Source organism: Jaculus jaculus, chromosome 5 (genome assembly GCF_020740685.1).
Source record: "Jaculus jaculus isolate mJacJac1 chromosome 5, mJacJac1.mat.Y.cur, whole genome shotgun sequence".
In the NCBI taxonomy this organism is placed as follows: Eukaryota; Metazoa; Chordata; class Mammalia; order Rodentia; family Dipodidae; genus Jaculus; species Jaculus jaculus.
The window spans coordinates 60,879,582-60,905,611 of NC_059106.1; the positions used below are offsets into that span (position 1 = coordinate 60,879,582).

General features: G+C 45.2%; 1 protein-coding gene across 2 annotated transcripts in view; it reads right to left on the bottom strand.

The window, feature by feature from the left end:
• Ptafr (platelet activating factor receptor) overlaps nucleotides 1-25,564 on the bottom strand; it is a 39,558-nt gene extending 13,994 nt beyond the window's left edge. The window contains exon 1 of one of the 2 annotated variants that reach the window (XM_045150563.1): nucleotides 25,490-25,564. The gene's annotated coding sequence lies outside the window, so the exon portion shown is untranslated. Of the gene's footprint in view, nucleotides 1-10,186; nucleotides 10,333-25,489 lie in introns of those variants that run through there. The other variant, XM_004671249.2, reaches the window with a different exon arrangement.
• Between the last annotated feature and the right edge of the window lie 466 nt (nucleotides 25,565-26,030).

A 26,030-nucleotide genomic window follows, 5' to 3' on the forward strand; every position in this document is an offset into this window, starting at 1 on the left:
ACTGTCCTCAGGATTGTGGTGGTCAGACAACGAATATTAGCAAACTTACATGTGAAAAATTGCTGCTGCTATGGGAGGTATCAAGTTTACATCTGCCAGCAATAATTCAAATAATCTTCCGAAGGGAACTGTTATGGCCTGTGTTATACCACCTTATGCCCTAATGTTAGGAAATATAAATATTACTTGGTATCACGGGTCTGAAGGAATGTTTAATGTTACCTGTGATAATTGTAGTCTGTCCAATTGTGTTTCTCATGATTCTGAAACTGTAATGATTGTCAAACAACATGCATTTGTTATGATTCCTGTTAATCTTTCAAAGCCTTGGTATTCTGACAGAGTATTCAAATTCTAGAGGAGGTTAAAAATAGTTTAAGTAGGGCTGGAGAGATGGCTTAGTGGTTAAGTGCTTGCCTGTAAAGCCTAAGGACCCCGGTTCGAGGTTCGACTCCCCAGGACACATGTTAGCCAGATGCACAAGGGGGTGCACACATCTGGAGTTCGTTTGCAGCGGCTGGAGGCCCTGGCACACCCATTCTCTCTCCCTCTCCCTATCTGCCTCTTTCTGTCCCTCTCTGCCTCTCTCAAATAAATAAAAAATAACAAAAAAAAATAGTTTAAGTAGACAAAAGAGAATTGTAGGTTTAATTATTGCTGGGATTGCTGCATTTATTACATTATTAGCTTCTATTACTACTGCTGCTGTTGCTCTTACATAAGAAGTTCATACTGCACACTTTGTTAATAATCTAGCTAAAAACGTTTCAGTTGCTTTGGGAACTCGAGTAGCCATAGATAAGAAGTTAGAAGAAAAAATAGATGCCTTGTTTGATGCAGTGACTTATTTAGGAGAGCAAATTCAAGATATGAAGATTAGAGCTCGATTGGAATTCCATGCAGATTACCAATGGATCTGCATCACTTCTAAAAACTTATAATGCTAGTTATGAAGATTGGGTAAAATTCAAAATGCACTTAGAAGAAATTTGGCACCATGATAACATTTCGTCAGATTTGGTTACTTTACAGTCAGAAATTCCAGCTATACAGAACAGTCATCTTGATTTTGACGCCACTAAGGCTGCTAATGATTTACTTGCTGCAATTAAGTCTGTGTTGCCTGGTTGAGACTCTCTAAGTTCCTGGATAGGCAGCCTTTACAGCTGTGGGAGTTTGCCTTCTGCTTCTCTTATGCCTATTGCCTATTTTCTTCAAGTATCTAATGAAGTCTATTATGAATGTTCGCACAAAGGTCCGAGGTATGCACAATAGAACACGTCTTTGGCTCCCTCAGACCTTATACTAATTCTCCCTGAATTTATTTGGCTGGTAGCCAGAGACAGGTAAGATTGGGGGAGGAGGAATCTAACTTAAGGCAGGGCACATACTGAAAGATAATACATTTATCCAATGACGGACTCCCCTCCTTTAGGAGCTGCACAGGATTCAGACCTATACATATCAGCTCACAATAAAGTGAGTATGATATGGGCACCAAAATGGTTGGGAGGCAAAGCACCGCAAGGGAAGGTCCCTTTCTGACCGCTTCTGAATTCCCTGAGAGAAAAACCTGACTTGCATGGAGGTTGGTACCACATCTATTATGATCACATAGGCCCTGCCTCCTCTCCCCAAAAGGTACCAAGGGCCAAGATTGTGGGACGAAAAATGACAGCCCACGGGAGGAGTCAGGCCAATACTCCCCAGTTGGTAAAAGCCCACCACTAAATAGTGGGTCTCCCCCTCTTTTGTATAAAAGAAGGGAGGAGATGTTGGGAGCTGCAGCTGCTCTTTGACCTTAGGAGCTAAGGATGTCCTTCTGCCCCTGACAACCTAAGACAGGCACAGTCGCTTCTTTTAATAAATAAAGAAGGGGGAGATGTCAGGAGCTATAGGTGGTCTTTAATCTCTTAACACAAAGACCTTATCCTACAGCCTAGGTGAGAAGGCAGCCCAGGTGAGATGATGCCAGGCATTATTTAACATAAGGCATAGGCACCAGAGTTCTATCTTCCGTATATACGCTTGTGTCTGCTTGAATAAACCTGAGCCTTGATCAGAACTTGTCTTGGCTCTATTCCTTGTGTTCTTGTCTCAGTTTCATTCCCACTCCCTCCTTTGGGGTCTGTTGTGACCTTCGTGCTGCTGGCCGGCACAGGTAGGAGGACCACCGTGAGTTTGAGGCCACCCTGCAACTACATAGTTAATTCCAGGTTAGCCTGGGCCAGAGTGAAACCCTACCTTGAAAAAAAAAAAAAAAATCTCATATCTTAATCCATGGCTGCTAGATCCTTTGGAACATAGAATTGCTAAAGGTGGCATGTCACTGGGGTGGGCCTTGGCATTTTATAATGCAGCCCCACTTAACAGTACCAGCAAACTCACTCCCTCTACTACCTCCCTGCTGATACGTGACAACAGCAGCTAGCTTCCCACTCCTACCATGCTTTCCCCTCCATGATGAAAAGTCCCTTCAAAATGGTAAGCTGAAGCCAGGCATGGTGGCACATACCGTTAGTCCCAGCATTCCAGAGGCAAAGGATCGCCATGAGTTGAAGGTCACCCTGAGACTACAGAGTGAATTGTGAAGTCCAGGTCAGCCTGAGCCGGAGTAAAACCCTACCTCAAAAAAAACAAAGACAAAAACCTGTAAGCTAAAATAAATCCTTTCCTTCATAAGCTCCTTCTGTTTGGGCATTTTTGTCTCAGCAATGAGAAGGCAACTGCTACGACAGGTGACAGGTATTTATTTTAACCTATGATTGCATTTTCTGCTCAGTTGAACTTTGTAAGGCAGAGGGAGGACAGGGCTTGAACAGATGCACAGATGGGCAGCAACTGTGTGAAGCAACACTCACCCTCACTAGTCATCAAAGAGGGGGAAAGCAAAACAATGAGAGATCACCTCACACCCTCCAAAACTAATACTGAGCCAGGAGTGGCAGCGGTGGCACACGCCTTTGTTCCCAGTGCTCAGAAGGCAGAGGTAGGAGGATCACCATGAGTTCAAAGGCCATCTAGGGACTACACAGTAAATTCCAAGTCAGCCTGGGCTAGAGTGAGACCCTACCTTGAAAAACCAAAAGAAAAAAGTGATGGGGGCTGGAGAAATGCCTCAGCAGTTAAGGCACTTGCCTGTGAAGTCTAAGGACCCAGGTTCAATTCCTCAGAACCCACATAAGCCAGATGCACATGGTGACACATGCATCTGGAATTTGTTTGCAGTGGCTAGAGGCCCTGGTGTGCTCATTCTCTCTCTTTCTAATAAATAAATTAATTATATGTATGTATGTGTGTGTGTGTGTGTATGTGTGCAATATATATATATATACTTTGTATATATATATATATGTATATATATATGTATTATATATATGTATGTATATATGTATTATATATATGTACATACGCTTTATATATATATATATACTTTGTTTGTTTGTTTTGTTTTTCAAGGTGGGCTCTCACTCTACCTCAGACTGACCTGAAACTCACTATGTAGTCTCAGGCTGGCCTCAAACTCACAAGGAATGGAGCCAAGACAAGTTCTGATCAAGGCTCAGGTTTATTCAGGCAGACACAAGCTTATATATGGAAGATAGAACTCAGATGCCTATGCCTTATGTTTTGTTTATTCTTATTTATTTGAGAGTGACAGACAGAGAGAGAAAGAGAGAGAGAATGGACACGACAGGGCCTCCAGCCACTGCAAACAAACTCCAGATGCGTGCGGCCCCTTATGCTTCTGGCTAACGTGGGTCCTGGGGAATCAAGCCTCGAACCGGGTCCTTAGGCTTCGCAGGCAAGCACTTAACTGCTAAGCCATCTCTCCAGCCCTAAAAAAAAAATTTAAGTGTAAAAACATATATAAAAAAATTAGATAAAAAAATTTTTAAGTGGGGGAGAGGGATGGAGAGATGACTCAGCTGGGGTACATAGTCCTGCTCTACCAGGAATCAAATTGGATTCTTCCCTGCCTCAGAATCCCAAGTCCTATGCAGGGTCTCACCTAGGGGAGACAGTAGAGTACAGACAAGGACCCTAGAGCCTTACGGACTTGGCTCTGCTCTTTCCTGGGATTAAGTTTGAGACAAGCCTGAGACTACATAATGAATTCTAGGTCAGCTAGAGTGGGAACCTACCTCAGAAAACCCAAAATAAAATAAAATAGAATAAAACATTCCTAAAGGGTATTATTACTGAATCTGCAATTCTTTTCCTACTCAATACTATTCACAAATAACCAAACAGTTCTATGAGCAGGAAAGAATTTTTATGCAACAACCAACAGAGAATGGGGAGGGCACACTCTAGAGGGAAAGACTCTTCTAGCTAGGCAGCCCAGGGTATTTATGAGGGCTGGGAAACGATGGGCTTGAAAGGAGATTTCCAGGAATCTGGGTGCCACCTCTCTTCTTCTGTAATTTGGGCACTGACTGACATGGCATCTGGTGGGTATGTTACTTATCATTACAATACTATTATAATGAGCTCAGGATCATCTGGCATGTTAACATGATGTCTGGACCAAAAACAGAGCATCTGTCTAGAGTCCCTTTCCGTGGTTTCGGATGTGTGAGGACTTGATGGATGGTATCTGAGCGCATGTGGTCAGTGTTAGAAGTCCAGAGCTCTCTACCCATCCCCTTCTCTCTCCTACCACCTGGCCATGCTAGACCTGGGACTCTGGGAACACTTCCTGGTTGGCAATTGAGGATATCTCTAGGCTAAGAGGAGGGAAGGCCAACTTTTCCCCCTCACCTCCAGCCTCTGAATACCACCGAAGGTCTCTCCCTCACTGGGCAGTTTCTCTCCTTTCCATAAAACCTTCTCTTTGGCCCTGACTTGCTCTCCTGTTCTAGAGGTGTGACCACCCCTCCATTCTCTCCCCTTGCCCTCTGTCTTCCTCTCTGGTATGCATCTCTCTCCTCTTTCTCCTTTCCCCTTTCTCTCTCTCTCATTTTATAATAAAGCTTTGGCATTAAGTAAGGCCCGGGGCCCAAGAGACTGTCTGTCTTATTCCTCTGAGAACACCATTCAGGCTTTAACTTTTTTCTTTCAGATATTTTATTTTTATTTATTTATGTGAGGGAGAGAAAGAATGGATGTGCCAGGACCTCTAACCATAGCAAATGAACTCCAGCTGCCTGGTACATCTGGCTTTTGTGGATCCTGGAGAATTGAACCTGTGTCCTTTGGCTTTGCAGGCAAGTACCTCGACGGCTAAGCTATCTCTCTAGCCCTGGGCTTTAACTTTTTTTTGTTGTTGTTGTTCATTTATTTATTTATTGATTTGAGAGTGACAGACACAGAGAGAAAGAGGTAGAGAGAGAGAGAATGGGTGTGCCAGGGCTTCCAGTCACTGTACATGAGCTCCAGATGCATGCACCCCCTTGTGCATCTGGCTAACATGGGTCCTGGAGAATCGAGCCTCGAACCAGGGTCCTTAGGCTTCACAGGCAAGTGCTCAACTGCCAAGCCATCTCTCCAGTCCTATCTTGTTGTTTTTGTTTTTCTAGGTCGGGTCTTACTCTAGCTCAGGCTGACCTGGAATTCACTCTGTAGTGTCAGGGGCTTTAACTTTTTTGCAAGCAAATAACAACAGACTGGCAGGACAGCAGGAAGGTTCAGGCACCAGAGTTGAGACAGCTGAACGAGAAGATTTTCTCAATAGCTGTGAGCTCTCGTCCCCACTGTCCTCAGAAAACATTTGCTGATAAGCGAACGAATTTGCCATGCACCATGCCAACTCTTTTGGAAGAAGCCACCAGGGGTGGCTGGAGAGAAACCGCAGCAGGACTCTGCCCTCAGCACCCTCCACCTCGAGAGGGTCATTTCCTAGCTCTAAGCCTTGGGATTTTTCTCAGCAACATGGGGTGCCCTTCCTGCCTCAAAGCAGTGTTGTAAACGGGAAGTGAGCTCAGAGGGTGGAGAACAGATTTGGAAAAGCGTAAAGCACTTGGTTCACTGAAATAGGCTTTACGAAGTGGAAAAGGTCTAGCACAAATTGTTAACATACTTTGCAGGTCAGCTAGCTGAACTCAACTCCAAGACTGGGCCTTAGGGTTCCCTCCTGTAGAGCTAAGACAGTAGGGAAGGGCCACTGAAGGTGGTCCCCTACAGTTCTCTCTCTCCCTCTCCCCACACACCAGAGGGTTTCATGCTACTGAAAAATCTAAGAATGGCTGTGCTGGAGAGCCCAGCATCTACTCTTGGAAACTGACTCCACTCCTAATACAGACCCGTGTCCCCAGGGCCCACCCAGCAATGTTCCTAGGCTCTAACTCAGCTGTTACCCCTGTACCCCCTCACAAGCTCAAGCTTCTACCTACCAGAGGACCCTATATGAAAAAGGAGTTGTAGGGCTGGAGAGATGGCTTAGCAGTTAAGGCATTTGCCTACAAAGCCAAAGGATCCCAGTTTGACTCTCCAGGACCCACATAAGCCAGATGCACAAGGAGGTGCATGCATCTGGAGTTCGTCTGCAGTGGCTAGAGGCCCTGGAGTGCCCATTCTCTCTCTCCCTCTCTCTGCCTCTTTCTCTCTCTCTCCTCTCAAATATATAAATAAAAATAGTGTTTGTTTTTTTTTTTAAAGGAGGTATAAATGGCTTTTTCTTCCTTTCTTTCTATTTTTTGGTTTTTCAAGGTAGGGTCTCACTCTAGCTCTGGCTGACCTGGAATTAACTGTATTCTCAGGGTGGCCTCGAACTCACAGCAATCCTCCTACCTCTGCCTCCCAAGTGCTGGGATTAAAGGCGTGCACCACCATGTCTGGCATATAAATGGCTTTTTCTTCAACAGGGCCTTGCCCACAGCCCAGGGGTAGAAGGGGCAGTCTGCAGTCCCCATAAAAGGCTAAACAGACAGGATCCAGCACTGCGTCACAATACCATCCAGGAGGAAAACAGTCCTGAGGGCACATTTGGTCCTTCTTGCCAGGGGCTGGGCATTGCAGACCTTCTCTGATGATGAGCTGGAGCTGCCCAATGAGACCAGGGTGAGGGGCAGAGCTGGGTCTGTGGCTCCCTCTCTTTTCTCAACAAGTTGAGCTTTGATCATTGATACCACCTCATCATCATCTAGTCAATGTATATTGGGGGAGGGGGGCTAAGGCAGAGTCTCATGTAACCCAGATTGGCCTCAGATTTGCTATGGACCTGAGGCTGGCCTTGAACTCCTCATCCTCCTGCATCCGAATGTTACTATCAAAGGTATGCACCACCACGCCTGACTCATGGCACACTTGTGTTCTTTTTGGGAGGGAGGGGGTGTTTCAAGGTAGGGTCTCACTCTAGCTCATGCTGAGCTGGAATTCACTATGTAGACTCAGGGTGGCCTTGAACTTATCACAATCCTCCTACCTCTGCCTCCCAAGTGCATCACCACACCCAGCTAAACACTGCACACTCTTGAATACATACTGTGCCAAACTCTTCTAAGGGAAAGGAGAAAACAGCAAAATAAATCCCATGGGAATTGGAGGAATGGCTCAGTGGTTAAAGGTCCTTGTTTGCAAAGCCTGCTGGCCCAGGTTCAATTCCCCAGTCACCTACAGAGGCATATGCAGTAGAAGGAAGCTCTGTTGCACCCATGAGAGTACACACATGCACACACACACACACACAATTTTAAAATATCCTTCATCCTGAAGACTATTACAATAAGCTCTACATGTCAGACCTGGGAGTAACAGTAACATCTGCACACTTTTTTTTTTTTTTTTTTTAAATTTTTTTCTTGTTCATTTTTTATTTATTTGAGAATGACAGAGAGAGAGAAAGAGACAGAGAGAGAGAGGGAGAGAGAGAGATATTGAGAACGGGCGCGCCAGGGCCTCCAGCCACTGCAAACGAACTCCAGACGCGTGCACCCCCTTGTGCATCTGGCTAACGTGGGTCCTGGGGAACTGAGCCTCGAACCGGGGTCCTTAGGCTTCACAGGCAAGCGCTTAACCGCTAAGCCATCTCTCCAGCCCGCATCTGCACACTTTTATGATTGGCCACACTTCTACTCACCCTCTTACTTTATCCTCCGACAAAACTTCAAGGTCTGTATTTTAATCTGCCAACAAGGAAAGCAAGGCTTCTGTTGCCCACAGTCCTAGTTTGTAAGCAAGGGCTGAAATCAGAACCCTGAGCCCTATGGGGCGTGGGGGCTCATGCCTTTAATTCCAGCTCTTTGAGAGGCAGAGGTAGGAGGATTGCTGTGAGTTCAAGTGCACCCTGAGAATACATAGTGAATTCCAGGTCAGCCTGAGCTAGAGTGAGACCCTGCCTTGAAAAACCAAAAAGCAAGCAAGCAAGCAAGCAAGCAAACAAAAAAACCTGAGCCCATCAATGGCTACAACCAGTTGCCTCCAAAGCTGATTTCTCTCTCTGGCGGGATTCCCAGAAATACTCCCACCCTCACAGGCTTCATCGGGAGCACAGCCAGGTAGGTATTCAGTCTGAGTTTAATGAGAGCTGGGGAGGTGTGGGGGAGGCCTTCTGGTTCCTTTATTCTTCACCGGTGAGCAAGTACCTGCCCAGCAGCTCTGGTTTGCCAGCCTCACATCTGAACATCCTGCTGATGTTCCAGAAACATGGGGTACGAGACAGGGTTCTGTCCCCAGCACCTGAGACCTGATGGTGAAACTGGTTGTGGGCCTGGCCCTTTGTACCAATAACCCACTTTCCTTTGCTGTCATCCGTGTGAGTTCCTAAGTACCCGCTCAGCCCTCTTCCAGGCCCTTTACCTCTCTCCTGAGAAGCCCGCCCCTGCCAGAAGATGACACTGTCCTCACTACAATTTTGGAAGTTGCACAGAGAAGGGAGTGTCTTAGCCGAGATCACACAGCTAGTAAACAGATGGCATTCAGGTCCCTGAGGTTTTGGTAGTCATCTCCCTTCACCATTGTCACTCCTGTGAGGGACCTGAGGTCATCTTGGCACTGCCTCAGACTCAGGGAAGAGGGGTTCTGGGTGCTTTCAGAATGTTTGGTCATAAGAAATTTTTTTTCTAAATTGAGCCTGGTAACCCAGGCTATTAATCCAAGCTATTCGGGAGACAGAAGCAAAGGGATTACAAATTCAAGGCCTGACTGGGCTGCAGAGTGAGTTCAAGACTTAGTGAGATCCTGTCCCAAAATGAAAAGTAAAAGGCAGGTTGGGGGTGTAGCTCAGTGGGAGAGCACCTGGCAAACATGTGCTCGAGAGAGGACCTGGGTTTGGCTCTTAGTATGACAAAAAAGTTTTCTCAACATGAAACTTGGGCCAGAAACAGGTACTAGAAGAGTCCCTTTAAAGCACAGCCACCCAGAGAGATGGCTCAGCCATTAAAGGCCTGGGTTCAACTCTCCAGCATGCACTTAAAGCCACACACAAAGTGATTGATATGGGCTGGAGAGATGGCTTAGCAGGTAAGCACTTGCCCGTGAAGCCTGAGGACCCCAGTTCGAGGCTCGATTCCCCAGGACCCACGTTAGCCAGATGTACAAGGGGGCACATGCGTCTGGAGTTCGTTTGCAGTGGCTGGAGGCCCTGGCGCGCCCATTCTCTCTCTCTCTCTCCCTCTGCCTCTTTCTCTGTCTGTCACTTTCAAATAAATAAATAAACATAAAACAAAACAAATTTTTTTTAAGTGACTGATGTGACAAGAGACCTTGATGTGGGCATGCACACACACATGCACACCCACACATATGCACTCCCCCCACACATGTGTGCAAATAAATATATATATTTTTTTTTGAGGTAGGGTCTCACTCTAACTCAGACTGACCTGGAATTCACCATGTAGTCTCAGGGTGGCTTCAAACTCACGATGATCCTCTCACCTCTGTTGGGATTATAGGTATGTGCCACCACGCCCAGCAAAGAAATATTTAAAAAAAAAAAAAATCCAGCTGGGCATGGTGGCCCACGCCTTTAATGCCAGCATTCGGGAGGCAGAGGTAGGAGAATCACCATGAGTTCGAGGCTACCCTGAGAACACATAGTGAATTCCAGGTCAGCCTGGACTAGAGTGAAATCCTACCTCAGAAAAACAAAAAACAAACAACAAACAAACAGAAGAATCCAGTCACCTATCTGCTTAAGATCAGCCTGGGTCCATGCCCTTGGCCTCCTGAAGACATTTACATGACAGTGCCCCCGCCCCCCCCCCCCCCCCCCCCGCCCCAGCCAGGAAGGGGCTCTCCTTACCGTATGTAGTAGGAGCCCAGGCTCAGCTACAGACTCTGTGCGTCCCTGTGGGCTCAGGCCCCTGCCCTGGCCTCCGTTCTGTCATCTGGCAATTGCAGAAGTGAGGAAGCAGAGCACATCACTGCCAAGTCACCCCTGGGAGGAAATGCAGTGACCCTAGGGCCCTGCCAACAGACATCATCGAAACCTTCCAGCAGAGCCAGCCAGGACCTGGGCAGTGCAGAGACTTCTTACAGAGCACAGAGTAGGAACGGTTGAAGAGCCAGGGTATGTGAGAAGGGAGGAAGGAACAGAGAGAGAGGAGAAAGCAAGCTCAGGAGAATGGGGAAGAGGAAATATGAGTGGCCAAGACAGCCCAGTGGACAAGGGAGGGGGACAGGGGGGAATCAGAAGAGGGTGGAGGAAGAGATAGAGGGAGAAAGAATTGACAGATGTAAGCAGCAGAGCAGCTCATGAGAGGAACAAGAGGAGGGGCGGGAAATCCAAGGGAGTGACAAGAGAAAAAGATGAGACATAGAGCTACAGCGTGTGACCGTGTGTGCAAGTGCACGACTGGGCAAGTGCACGTCTGTGTCTGTGTACTTCTCTGGGGGGGGTGGGGGGTGGAGAGGGAGAGGCCACTAGAAGAAACAGGATGAGAACAGGATCTGGGAAGAGCGGCTGTGGTCTGGGGCATGGCTGAGCAGCACATCCCTGATGACCAAGAAGCACTCAGCTCAGGAAATCTCCTGGGACCCAGAGCTGCAGGGCGGCAGTAAGGAGAAAGCTTCTTAAGACCTTGAGTCAGAGTTTAACAGCAAGTGAGTTAAATGGGATTGCTGAGGATGAATTGGAGTGGGGCAGCTGGTGGTGTGAACACCAGAGGATCTGTGAGAGTGTGTGTATGTGAAAGTGAGGTAGGACTTCCAAGCCGGGCATGGTGGCACACACCTTTGATCCCAGCACTCTGGAGACAGAAGTAGGAGGATTGCTATGAGTTCAAGGCCATCCCCTGAGAATACAGAGTGAATTCCAGGTCAGCCTGGGTTAGAGTGACACCCTACCTACAGTCCAGAAAGGACTCTGAGGTCCCACAGCAAGCAGAGGCAGAGCCATGAGATCAGGAAGTCTGAACCACTATGCACCGTCCAGCTTCAGTTCCACCCAGGGTCTGGGCTACATACTTCCTGCTGTTAGGACTCTACTGCTCTTGCTCACTCTCTCTCTTCTTTTCTTTTTCTTTTTTTTTCTTTTTGGTTTTCCGAGGTAGGGTCTCATTCTAGCTCACACTGACCTGGAATTTACTATGTAGTCTCAGGGTGGCCTTGAACTCACAGGGATCCTCCTACCTCTGCCTCCCGAGTGCTGGGATTATTAAAGGCATATGCCACCATGCCTGGCCTTTCTCTCTCTTTTTAAAATTATATATATATGCATGGCAGAGAGAGGCAGATAGAGAGAGAATGGCCATGCCAGAGCCTCTAACCACTGCAAACAAACTCCAGATGCATGCACCACCTGGTGCATCTGGCTTTACGTGGGTACTGCGGAATTGAACCTAGGTCCTATGGCTTTGCAAGCAAGTGCCTTAATTGCTAAGTCATCTCTCTAGGCCCACCCTATTGTCTCTTCTCAAAGGCAAAATGGCTCCTAATGGGTCAAAGCATCTTCAACACATACTTCATCCCAAAAGAACTATAGTCTGGAGGCTGGGGAGATAGCTCAGTGATTAAAGGCAGTGTTTGCAAGCTTATCAGCTCAGGTTCAACTCCCAGTGTTCACATAAGGCCAGATAACACCAAATAGTGTATGCATCTGGAGTTTATTTGCAAAAGAGGCCCGGATGTACCCATTTTCTTTTTTTTCCCCCTTTTTCTTTCTCTCTTTCTCCTTATAAATAAATAAATGATAAATAAATAAGTTGCCCATGCTATTATCAACTGAGTTCAAATGAACTTCTCTGCCTCAGCCTCCTGAGTAGCTGGGGCCATAAACCTGCCTGTTCATTACATTTAACTTTTACCAAAACTACCCACCAGAAATTGGTACCAGAGAATGGAGACATTACTGCTAGAAACCTGATTGGGTGGCTTTTGATCTTTTGGAACTGATTTGTGGGAAGAATATTGTTGCAGTCAGGTTCACACTGCTGGCAGAAAACACTCAACCAAGAGCAGATTTTTAGAGAAAAAAAGGGTTTATTTTGGCTTACAGACTTGAGAGGAAGCTTCATAATGGCAGTGGAAAATGATAGCATGAACAGAGGTTGGACATCACCTTCTGGCCAACATCAGATGGACAATAGCAACAGGAGAGTGCACCAAACACTGGCAAGAGGAAGCTGGCTATAACACCCATGAGCCTGCCTCGAACAACATACTGCCTCCAGGAGGTGTTAATTCCCAAATTGCCATCTGCTAGGAACCTAGCGTTCAGAATACCTAAGTTTATAGGGGTCACCTGAATCAATCCACCACATTCTGCCCCTGCCCCCATAAACTGATAACCATACATGATGTAAAATGCAGCACATTCATCCAATTTTAAAAGTCCCCACAGTTTTTAATCAATCCCAATGATATTCAAACATTCCCATAGACCAAGATCTTTTAACTGAGCCACAATACCAAAAAAAAGCAAAAATAAAATGGCACAGAATAAACATTCACACTACAAAAGATGGCATTGGTATAACAAATAATTTTTTGACCTATTAGACAAGACAAACTTCAAACTCTATAGCTCCAAGTCTAACAGCTGTAGTCAGTGACAAGTCTCCAAGTCCAATAATTCTAACCACTGACAAGTTTCTGGAGTTCCAATTCTGCCCCTCCAGCTAGGCTACTCACAGTCCCTGAAAACTTCATCAAGTGCCAGCAGCTCTCCTTGGCAGCCATCCCATAGTCCTGGCCTCTCCGTTGGGTCTCCATGCAGGTAATCCAATAAGCCTGCTTCACACTGCCCATAACTATTTCCAAAAAACAAAACTGTGTTTCAAATTCAATGACCCTCTCTTTCCTGCATTTGTTATACTCCATAATACTAGGTGGGCTGCCAACTTGTTAATCCAGAGGGGGAATAAAGCAGGCTTTGAAGAACAGAACACTCCTTCAGCATTCAGGCCCCTTCCAAAGAGTTTGCATTCTTCCTGTTGTCCCAGTCTCAATGGTTGTAATCTCTCAAACAATTATAGCTGAACAGGTAGCAGTTTTGGCCCCCCCAAATTTTTTTTCCCCACTGGGCACAGTGGTGAACATGTTTAATCCTAGCACTCGGGAGGCAGAGGTAGGAGGATCACAGTGAGTTCAAGGCCACCCTGTGACTACAGAGTGAATTCCCAATCAGCCTGAGCTACAGTGAGACCCTACCTTGAAAAAAACAAACAAACAAAAATTTCTATGCCATATCCATCTGTTCACACCAGTCCATTTCTATGCAATGCAACCCTGCACAAGTTCTCTGGACACGGCTTTGACAGCAAGCCTCTCACATAAACTGATTCTAGCCCAGTCCAGGTAAAGCTTTCTCACCCTCATAAGCCAAACCTCACAGCATAGTTCTTACTGCATTCAGATCTTTCAACTCTGACCAGAATGGTTTATCAAGCTGTAGTTATAGCCCTGCAAGGTGTCTCGTAGGCCAACGTTTCAAATCTTTCCACATTCCTCTCACAAATCAAACTCAAAAAGCCAAAAGCCACAGTCAGGTTTCCAGCCTCAGTGATGCCACTTCTTGGTACCAACTTTACTGTTGCAGTCAGGTTCACATTGCTGCCAAAAAAAAAAACCCCACCCAGCCCAGACCAGCTTGTGAGAAAAAAAGGTTTATAGACTTGAGGGGAAGCTCCATGATGTCAGGGAAAAATGATGGCATGAAAAGAGGATGGACATCACCTCCTGGCTAACGTCAGATGGAAAATAGCAATAGGAGAGTGTGTCAAACACTGGCAAGGGGAGACCTATAAGCCCACCCCCAACAATACACTGCCTCCAGGAGGTGTTAATTACTAAATTGCCATCAGCTGGGAACCTAGCATTCAGAACACCTAAATTTATGGGGGACACTTGAATCAAACTACCACAAATATGGATGGATTTGAAATCTTGGACCAAAAGACACCTTGCAGTGCTGTAAGTTGAGCTTGAACAACCATTCTGTTGAGAGTTGAAAGATCTAAATGCAGAAAGAACCATGGGCTGTGCAAGTGTGGTTTATTAGGGGAAGAAAGTGCTTTGTTTTGAGTGTACTAGAGGAAATTTGTGTGAGAAACTAGCTACATTATACCCATATCTTGAGAACTTAAGCAGGGTTGAATTTAGAAGAAATAGGCTGATATGAGCAGATGGATATGGCACAGAATAAGATGAAAATTTTATGTAGGAAACAGCAGTCCAGTTCAGTGTAACTGCCTGAGAGTTTACCACCACCGAGTCTAGGCCAGCTGTTCTGCATTGGGAAGTAGGCAGAGTGCTGAAGGAGTTTTCTTGCTCTTCAAGTTGGCTTTATTTACCACCCCCCCCCATATTAACAAACTTGGTTGCCTACCTGGTATTATGGAAGTATAAAAAATGCAGGAAAGAAGTAGGGGATCATTAGATTTTATTATATTTCTTTTTTTTTAATTTTTTATTTTATTTTATTTTATTTTATTTTATTTTATTTTATTTTATTATTTATTTGAGAGCGACAGACACAGAGAGAAAGACAGATAGAGGGAGAGAGAGAGAATGGGCGCGCCAGGGCTTCCAGCCTCTGCAAACGAACTCCAGACGCGTGCGCCCCCTTGTGCATCTGACTAATGTGGGACCTGGGGAACCGAGCCTCGAACCGGGGTCCTTAGGCTTCACAGGCAAGTGCTTAACCGCTAAGCCATCTCTCCAGCCCAAATTTTATTATATTTCTTAAATGGCTACTGAGCAATGTGAGACAGGGTTGTTAAGGGTCCCTGCATGAAGACTCAGTGTATCCATAAGGATGAATCATGGGGTTGCAATGAAGAGCCCAGGAGTTTGGATTTTGGAAACTATAGAACAGCCACCAATGGGATCTTCCAGCTCAGGATAGTTTTTCCTGGGCTATGAATAGCCCAGCTGGAGGGGCAGAATTGAAACCCCAGAGACTTTATCATGGGTTAAAGATGTCAGACTCAGAATTATAGGATTTGAAAATTCTCTTATTTGTTTTAGACCTCACATTGGTTTAATCTTTCCTTTCTATGCTCAACGCCACCTTTTGAAGTGTGATTATTTACTCTGTGTTGCTGTGTGTTGAAAGTATTATTTGTCTTTTAATTTTTACATGCTTATAGTGAAGAGACTGTCATGGGTTTCAGATGAGACCTTGAACTTTTTAAAAATATTTTTATTTATTTATTTATTTATTTATTTGAGAGCGACAGACACAGAAAGACAGATAGAGGGAGAGAGAGAGAATGGGTGCGCCAGGGCTTCCAGCCTCTGCAAACGAACTCCAGACGTGTGTGCCTCCTTGTGCATCTGGCTAACGTGGGACCTGTTAAACCGAGCCTCGAACCGGGGTCCTTAGGCTTCACAGGCAAGCACTTAACCGCTAAGCCATCTCTCCAGCCCATTTATTTATTTTTGAGGTAGGGTTTCACTCTAATCCAGGATGGCCTGGAACTTACTCTATAGTCCCAGGCTGGTCTCAAACTTACAGCAATCCTCCTACTGTGCTAATCCGCTTCCCAAGGATGGGATTAAAGACATGCATCACCATGCCTGGCTTGAATTTTGTTTTGTTTTGTTTTTTAACAGTGTTGGGATAGATAAAAGCTATGGGGACTTCTAAAGTTGTATTGTATGCAATTTTACGTTAAGGTAACAGTCAGTTTATGGGAACCTGAGGTAGAACATGGCATTTTATATCAGATGTCCCACATAAACTCATGTGTTTTTGAATGCTTGGTCCCCAGCTGATGTCAACTTGGGAGGTGGAGCCTTGCACGAGGAGATGTATCACTGGGGTGGACCTTGAGGTTTATTAGCCCCTAGCTTGCCAGTGTTAGCTTGCTTCATACTCCTGCTGTTGTTTTTCACCTGCTGTGGCAGAGACGATGTCCATCTTCTGCTAATGCCTGTCCCCTGCCATCATGGAGCTTCCCCTAGGGACCATAAGCCAAAATAGAACCTTTCTACCCATCAGCTGCTTCTGGCCAGGTGCTTTTCTTGTTTTGCTTTTTTTGGGGGGGGGGGAGGCTTTCAAGGTAGGGTCTCAGTCTAGCTCAGGCTGACCTGGAATTCAAACTCACAGGGTGGCCTCGAATTCACAGCAATCCTTCATAGTGCTGGGATTAAATGTATGCACCACCACACCCTGCCTGGTCAGGTGCTTTGACCCAGAAACAAGAAGGTAACTACAACATGGTGCAAGCACAGGACATTTCATTTGCAATAAGAGACTCTAGCGCACACGCTCACACGTGCACACACACACACACACACACACACACACATACACACAGATGAGTAAATTTTCAAAATTCAGGAGTAGAACTATTTGGCTTAGCATGTTTCCTAATAGCCCCTTACAGATGTGTCTCATATCATACCTGTTTTGTGATTATCAAAAAACAAGATAGAGGGCTGGAGAGATGGCTTAGCGGTTAAGTGCTTGCCTGTGAAGCCTAAGGACCCCGGTTTGAGGCTCGGTTCCCCAAGTCCCACGTTAGCCAGATGCACAAGGGGGCGCACGCGTCTGGAGTTCATTTGCATGGCGCGCCCATTCTCTCTCTCTCCCTCTATCTGTCTTTCTCTCTGTGTCTGTCGTTCTCAAATAAGTAAATAAATAATTAAAAAACAAGATAGAAAAGCCTTTAATCCTAGCACTCAGGAGGCAGAAGCAGGAGAACTGCCATGAGTTCGAGGCCACCCTAAGACTACATAATGAATTCCAGGTCAGCCTGGACCAGAGTGAGAGCCTACCTTGAAAGACCAAAAAGAAAATAAAAAAAAATAGGTAGGTGGACATTACCATTTATTATTATTATTATTTTTTTTTTTTTTCTTTTTGAGGTAGGGTCTCACTCTGGTCCAGGCTGACCTGGAATTAACTCTGTAGTCTCAGGGTGGCCTTGAACTCACAGTGATCCTCCTACCTCTGCCTCCCAAGTGCTGGGATTAAAGGCGTGCGCCACCATGCCCGGCTCTTATTATTATTTTTGTTTTACAAATTAGGAGATAATTAACTGTGTCTCCTGTACCTTGCATCCATTCTGTTAGCAAATTCTGTCAGGTCTACTTTAAAATATTTCCAAATCTAGCTGGATGTGGTGGCGCATGTCTTTATTCCAGCATTCGGGAGGCAGAGGTAGGAGGATTGCTGTGAGTTCGAGGCCACCCTGGGACTACCTAGTGAATTCCTTGGCTAGAGTGAGACCCTACCTTGAAAAAAAAATTTTTCCAAATCTGCCCAGAATGGGTGGCTCATGTCTATAATTCAAGCTGTTTAGGAGACTCAGTCAGAAGAACCTTTAACTCAAGATAAGCCAGAGGTCCAGAATGAGACCTGGCTCCAAAATGAACTAATCAGCCAGCAAAGGGACTCAAGTCTGCAATCCCAGCACTCTGGAGCTGAGGCAGGAGGATTGTCTCAAGTTTGTGGCTAGCCTGGACTACATAGTGAGTTCCAGGCCAACCTGGAACAGAGTGAAACTAGGTCCAAAAAATAAATAAATAGGCCTGGAGGGATGGCTTAGCAGTTAAGGTGTTTGTCTGCAAAGCCAAAGGACCCAGGTTCGATTCCCCAGGACCTGTATAAACCAGATGCACAAGGGGGTGCACACATTTGGAGTTCATTTGCAGTGGCTGGATGCCCTGGCACTTGTATTCTCTCTCTCCCTCTTTCTCTGTCAAATAAAAATAAATAAAATACATATCCAGGCATGGTGGCACAGCACTTAGGAGGCAGAGGTAGGAGGATCGCCATGAGTTCGAGGCCACCCTGAGACTACATAATGAATTCCAGGTTAACCTGGCTAGAGTGAGACTGAGACTCTACCTAAAATAAATAAATAAATAAATAAAAATAAAATATAAGAAAAACAAAATGGCTAGAGATATAGCTCATTGATAAATGATTTCTAGCAGGAGGGAGACCCTAGGCTCAATCCCTAGCACTGAAAAAAAAATCCAATTGTGTTTTTAGTTTTAACTTTCAGTTTATAGGAAATACTCAGGCCAAGGGAATAAAGGGCCCGACAAGGAAACACTCAAAAAAATCTAGAATGTAGGACATTCTAGGGAAATTTGGCTCAGTTGTTCCAACTAGTAAACAACCAGATTAAAGGGGATTTAAGAGACACAAAGATCCAACATAGCATGTAGCTCTTGTTTGGAAGCTAGACCCTCTAATCAACCATAGAGAGACATACGAAGAAGACAGGGTCTTGGACAGAGATGGCATATTCAGGCTGAGCACTCTGGAGACAGAAGGTCTATGTGGAACGATGTGGGAGGTGCCAAAGACCCAAGGAATAATAAATTTTTATTTTTCTTTCTTATTGTCTTCTTTTGTGTGGTTTTTTGAGGAGTGGGTCTTGCTCTCTAGTCCAGGATGAACTGGAATTAGACTCTGGCTGGTCTCAAACTCATAACAATCCTCCTACCTCAGCCTCCTGAGTGGTGGGGTTAAAGTCATGTGCCACCAATCCTGGCCCAAGGAATAATACAATCTCTGGTGGATGCCAAGGGTAGAAAGCCCTTGTATGTGGGACTGAGGGGAGAGATCAGCTACTGCAATTCAGAGAGAGGAGAAGGGACAGCAAACAGAAGCTGGGACCATGGGTAGAATCATAGAGGGAAGCAGGAAATAAAGGCCCCAACCCTCTCCCTCTTGTGATGTCCTGTTTCTTAAAGTTCTGTTTATTTGTTTGTTTGTTTGTTTTGTTTTAAGTAGGGTCTCCCTCTAGCCCAGGATGACCTGGAATTCACTAGGTAGTCTCACGGTGACCTCCAACTCATGGTCATTCTCCTACCTCTGCCTCCCAAGTGCTGGGATTAAAGGCGTGCGCCACCATGCCTGGCTCAAATCAAATCAAAGTTAAAATATTTGTTTATGTTTTTATTAATTTAGTTTTTGTTAACAACTTCTATGATTGTAAACAATATCCCATGGTAATTCCCTCCCTTCCCCCACTTTCCCCTTTGTAACTCTACTCTCCATCATGTCCCTAACCCCCCTTAGTCAGTCTCTTTTATTTTGATGTCATCATCTTCTCCTCCTATTATGATGGTCTTTGTAGGTAGTGTCAGGCACTGTGAGGTCATGGATATCCAGGCCATTTTGTATCTGGACAAGAAAATATTTAAAAATGAAAGAAAGAAAGGAGCCAGGCATGGTGGTGCCTGCCTTTAATCCTAGCACACAGGAGGCAGAGGTAGGAGTATCGCTGTGAGTTCAAGGCCTGTCTAGAACTATAGAGTGAGTTCCAGGTCAGCCTGGGCTAGAGTGAGACCCTACCTTGAAAAACAAAAACAAACAAACAAACAAAAAAAAAGAAAGAAAGAAAGAAGGAAAGAAAGGAAGGAAAGAATGAGAGAGAGAGCAGGCATAGAGGAAAGATGAAAAAGAAGAGACTGGGCTAGAGAGATGGCTTAGTGGTTAAGGCGCATGCCTGCAAAGCCTAAGGACCCAGGTTCAATTCTCCAGGCCCCACGTAAGCCAGATGCACATGGTGGTGCATGCATCTGGAGTTTGAGTGCAGTGGCTAGAAGCCCTGGCATGCTCATTCTTCCTCTCTCTCTGTCTCTAATAAATAAATAAATAATAAAATCTTTAAAAAAAGGAAGAGACAAGAAGGAAAGGAAAAAGAGGAGAAACCGAGGGGAAATGGAGAGTGTGACCAAATATTTATGACTCTTGAGCCTGGGAAAGAGCTGTTTAATAAGTCTTGACAAATGCAAAGTCCTGCCAGTTGTAGTGGCTCATGCATGTTTTGCCAGCACTCAAGAGGCTGAGGCAGGAGGATCACTATAAGTTTGGGGCTAGTGTGGACTACATAGTGAGTTTCAGCCCAGCCTGGACTTCAGAGTAAGACCCTATCTCAAGATACACACATGCACACACACACAATCCCTCACACACACAGGTCCTAATCCCCTGGAATTTGTGAACATTACCTTAAACGTCAAAGTTGTCACAGATGTGATTAAACTCTTGAGTAGAGAAAGCTGTACTGTATTACCCAAGTGGGCCTAATACAATCACATAAGTATTTGCATGAGGAAGCTGAGGGGCACTTGACTACAAGCTGAAGACAAATCTGTGTGGCCACACAGAGCCTTGGTCCCACAGGCAGGAATGTCAGCAGCCACTCAAAGCAAGGAGTGTCCTCTGCCCAAAGGCCGCAGAAAGCATAGCCATGCAGGGTCACCTTCACTTTGACCCCATTGGTTTTTTTTTGAGGCTGGGAGTTGAGGCAGTATCTCACTCTAGTCCAGGCTGACCTGGAATTCACTATGTAGTCTCAGGATGGCCTCGAACTCATGGTGATCCTCCTACTTCTGCTTCCTGAAAGCTGAAACTAAAGGCATGGCACCACCACACCCAGCTGTGATCCAGTTGTTTTGGACTTCTGGCCTCCAGAGCTTTCAGAGAATAAATACATGTGATTGTAAGCCATCACATTTGTGGTGACTTGTTACAACAGAAGAAACTAATATAGACATATAGGGATTTATTATGCTCTTCCTTCTCTTTCTGTATATTTTTGAAAACTTTCCTAATAAAGTTGTGTTTACACATGCACAAATCACAACACTAAAAAAGGAAAAGCAATAGATTCAGCAAGTTCAATCATAGTTTAGAAAGACTAGGGAGTGATAGATTGTAGGGACCCAGACAATAGCAGATGTTATAGAACAAACTGGTTGCTTCCAAAAATAATTTTAAGCAAAAAAAGATGAAAAAAGAAACCATAAACAAGAATTGCTAGCCAGGCATGGTGATACATGCCTTTAATCCCAACAGCACTCAGGAGGCAGAGGTAGTAGGATCAACATGAGTTCAAGGCCACACTGAGACTGCCTCAAAAAAAAAAAAACAAAACAAAAAATGAAACACAATCAAACCAAAATCACAGATAAACAAATCTCATTTTTTATAATTTTTAAAAATATTTTTGTTTATTTTTATTTATTTATTTGAGAGCAACAGAGAGAGAGAGAGAGAGAGATTGAGAGAGAATGGGTGCATCAGGGCCTCCATCCACTGAAAATGAACTCCAGATACATGTGCCACCTTGTGCATCTGGTTTATGTGGGTACTGGGGAATCAAGCCTCAAACCGGGATCCTTAGACTTCATAGGCTAAGTCAACTCTCCAGCCCTGTAACTTTTTTTTTTTTTTTTTTTTTGAGGTAGGGTCTTACTCTAGCCCAGGCTAACCTAGAATTCTCTATGAAATCTCAGGGTGGCCTCGAACTCACAGCAATCCTTTCTTTGCCTCCCAAGTGCTGGGATTAAAGGCATGCACCACCACACCTGGCCCCCTGTAACTTTTTATTATGAGAGAGAGAGGGAGGGAGAGAAAGAGAGAGAATTGGCGCAGCAGGGTCTTTAGCCACTGGAATTCAACTCCAGATATGTGCACCCCCTTGTTAGCATGTGTGACATTGCATGCTTGTGGCACCTTATGGGTGTAGTTTACATGGGACCTGGAGAGTTGAACATGGGTCCTCAGGCTCTGCAGGCAAGTGCCTTAACCATTAAGCTATCTCTCCAGCTCAAATCTCATTTAATCATGGGATTAAAGGCATGTGCCACTATGCCTGGCTCAAATCTCATTTTTATAAAAATTTTGGAAGTGGGTAGGTATTGAGGCAGGAAGACTGGCATGAGATTCAGGCCATCCTGGGCTACATTCTGCTTCAAAAAAAAAAAAAAAAGAACATGGGGCTGGAGAGATAGCTCAGCCATTAAAGGCACTTACTTGTAAACCTTGATGGCCCAGGTTCAATTCCCCAGTACCCATGTAAAGCCAGACCAAGTAGTGCATGAGTGTAAAGTTTGTTTGCAGTGGTCCTGGTATGCCCATACTCTTCTCTCTCTCCCTCTTTCTGTCTCTCCACCTCTGCCCCCTCTCTCAAATAAATAAGTAAGTAAGTAAATAAATAAATAAATAAGTTCTTGGCCAGATTTGTGACAATTCCTATAATTCCTGCACTTGAGGTAGGAGGACCACTACAATTTTGAGGCTAGGCTGGTCTGCATGGTAAATCTCAGGCCACCCATTGCTACATCTTGAGACCTTGTCTAAAAAAAGAGATAAATTCTTTCCAATCTACTCCATAGACTTAATACCAGCCCAAATAAAATCCCAGGAGAATTTTCCAAGGAAACTTTACAAACTGACCCTAAGATTCCAAATAAAAAAAGCAAAGATCCAAGAATAGTCAACAACTTTTTTTTTTTTTTTTTTTTGTGAGGCAGCATCTTGCTCTACCTCAGGCTGACCTGGAAATCACTATGTAGTTGGAGGGTTGCTTTGAACTCATGGAGATCCTCCTACCTCTGCCTCCTGAGTGCTTGGATTAAAGGCGTGTGCCACCACGCCTGGCAACAACTTTTTTTTTTTTTTTTAAATTTTTAATTTATTTATTTGAGAGCGACAGACACAGAGAGAAAGACAGATAGAGGGAGAGAGAGAGAATGGGTGCGCCAGGGCTTCCAGCCACTGCAAACGAACTCCAGACGCGTGCGCCCCCTTGTGCATCTGGCTAACGTGGGACCTGGGGAACCGAGCCTCGAACCGGGGTCCTTAGGCTTCACAGGCAAGTGCTTAACCGCTAAGCCATCTCTCCAGCCCTGGCAACAACTTTTTTAAAATGTTTTTTAAACTTAAAAAAAAGTTTTATTTATGCTTTTATTTGAGAAAGAGAGAGAAAGAAGCAGATAGAGAGAATGGACATACCAGGGCCTCTAGCCACTGCAAACAAACTCCAGATGCATGTGCCACTTACCTTGTGCAACTGGCTTACGTGAGCAGGCTTCGAAGGCAAGAGCCTTAACTGCTAAGCCATCTCTTCAGCCCTAGTCAATCAACAACTCTTTGAAGAACAAATGTTATATAAACAAATTTTTTTTTGTTCCTTTGGTTTTATTATTATTTATTTATTTATTTATTTATTTATTTATTTATTTGAGGTAGAAGCTCACTCTAGTCCAGGCTGACTTGGAATTCACTCTAGTCCAAGGTTGACCCCAAACTCATGGCAATCCTCACTCTACCTCCACATGCTGGGATTAAGACTTTTTTTTTTTTTGAGGTAGGGACTCACTCTAGCCCGAGCTGATTGAAATTAGTCTCAGGGTGGCCTTGAACTCATGGTGATCCTCCTACCTCTGTGTCCCGAGAGTGCTAGGATCAAAGGCATGTGCCACCACACCCAGCTCAAGACTTAATCCTAGGTCTGATGGCTCACACCTTTAATCACAGCATCAGGAAGCTGAGGTAAGAGGATTGCCAAGAGTTCAAGGTCAACCTGGGCTACAAAGTGAGTTACAGGTTATCCTGGGCTAGAGTGAGACTCTGCCTCAAAAAATAAAAACATAAAAAAATGAGTTCAGGGCTGGAGAGATGGCTTAGCAGTTAAGGTATTTACTTGCAGAGCCTAAGGACCCAGGCTCAATTCCCCAGTACTCATGTAAGCCAGGAGTACAAGTTGGTGTATGTGTCTGTAGTTTATTTGCAGTGGCTAGAGGCCCTGGCACACCCATTCTCTATATATCTATCTATATATCTGCCTCTTTCTCTCTCTCTCTCTCAAATATATATATATATATATATATATATATATATATATATTTTTTTTTTTTTTTTTTTTTTTTTTTGGTTTTTCAAGGTAGGGCTTCACTCTAGCCCAGGCTGAACTGAAATTCACTGTACTTTCAGGATGGCCTTGAACTCATGGCGATCCTCCTAACTCAGACTCCCAAGTGCTAGGATTAAATTAAAGCATGCACCACCATGCCCAGCTAAATAGTTTTAAAAAGATGAGCTCAGAGGACCTTAATGGACAGCTGAGAAGCAAAGCACATCTATGAGACCCACTATGTATGACAGAGTGAGGACAGTACCGCTGGCTAGGCCCAGCCCCTGCCCCAACTGAAGTTAACACCCAGGATCTTGAGGGGGGGGGGTCAGTGATATGTGCAGTTGCTGCTTGTGTGTGTGTGTATGTGTGTGTGTGTGTGTGTGTGTGTGTTAGTTTGTGTGATCCTGTGGAGCAGGCTGGTTTGTAGTAAGCAAACCAAGGCTCTTCCACATGACAGGAAAGGAATGCCTGTCAGTGCAGTTGCACACATCTAAATATGTGTGCTTTGGGCTGGAATGATGTTTTAGTGGTAAAGACACTTGTCTGTGAAACCTAAGGACACAGGTTTGATTTCTCAGTACCCACATATGCCAGATGCACAAGGTGGCACATGCATCTGGAGTTTGTTTGCAGGGGCTAGAGACTGTGCTGTCTCCATTCTCTCTCTCTCTCTCTCTTGTTTTTTTGAGGTTGGGTCTCACAGGCTGACCTGGAATTCACTCTGTATTCTCAGGGCAGCCTTGAACTCTGGGCAATTGGGCAATCCTCCTACCACTGCCTCCCAAGTGCTGGGATTAAAGGTGTATACTACCACTCCCAGGTTCCCACTCTCTCTTTCTATCTGCCTCTCTCTCTCTCTCTCTCAAGTAAATAAACAATTAAAAAATAAAAGATAAAAAAAAATAAATAAAAAAAAAAAGATATTGAGCCAGGCATGGTGGCGCATGCCTTTAATCCCAGCACTGGGGAGGCAGAGGTAGGAGGATTGCCCAGAGCTTGAGGCCACCCTGAGAATACAGACTGAATTCCAGGTCAGCCTGCAAGACCCTCCTCGAAAACCCAAATAAATATATAAATAAAAGATGTGTGTTTCATGCTTGGCATGATGGCTCACACCTTTAATCCCTGAGAGGAGCACCATGAGTTTGAGGCCAGCCTGGGTTATAAAGTGAGACCCTTCTTCAATAAAAAAATAAATAATAAGATAAAAAGTTCCTACCCGGGCACAGACCTTTAATGCCAGCACTGGGGAGGCATCGGTAGGAGGATCGCCATGAGTTTGAGGCCACCCTAAGACTAGATAGTGAATTCCAGGTCAGCCTGGACTAGATTGAACCCCTACCTCGAAAAAAAAAATTTTTTTTCCTACAATGTGCATCATGTGCAAACCTAGCTCTGAGACCCCTACAAAGCCTAAGCAGTCCTCAGGGTCCTCTGGGGCAGCCATTCAAGGCAGTTACAGGGGAATCTCGCCCAAGCCACCTGCTTCTTACCTGAGTATTGTGAGGACGGGGGTCCAGAAGGTGACTGGGAGGCGGAAGAGGAGGGTGGCTGCAGACAGCATGTTTCCTTGGCAGCTTATTACTTTGACGGTCCCTCAAGGAGCTCCGGAAGCAGGGTAAGGAATGAGGAGACAGCAGGCAGGCCACGACCCAAGGGTGTGACTCACATGCTTCTGCCCTCCAATCCGTTTGCTCAGTGGTGGCAGCCTGAAGAAGGAGGCGAAGCTTGCCTGCTGGCTCTGCTGAGTGGGCAGGCCGCCAAGGTCAGGAAGCTGGCTCCTTGGGTGGGGCGGCATCCTGAAGGACACCAGGGATACTCATAACCATCGGGGCTCTCTACAGCTCAGGCAACCACAGGGGCCCATCTGATAAGGAACCCTCTGGGAAAAAGGGCTGGAGAGTAGAATATGGGTCCTTAGGCTTCACAGGCAAAAGCGCCTTAACTGTTAAGCTAAAAAAACTGTTAAGCCCGAAAGCTGATTTTTAGAATATAGTTCTCTCAGGGCCTGGGAGGTAGCTCAGTCAGTAAAGT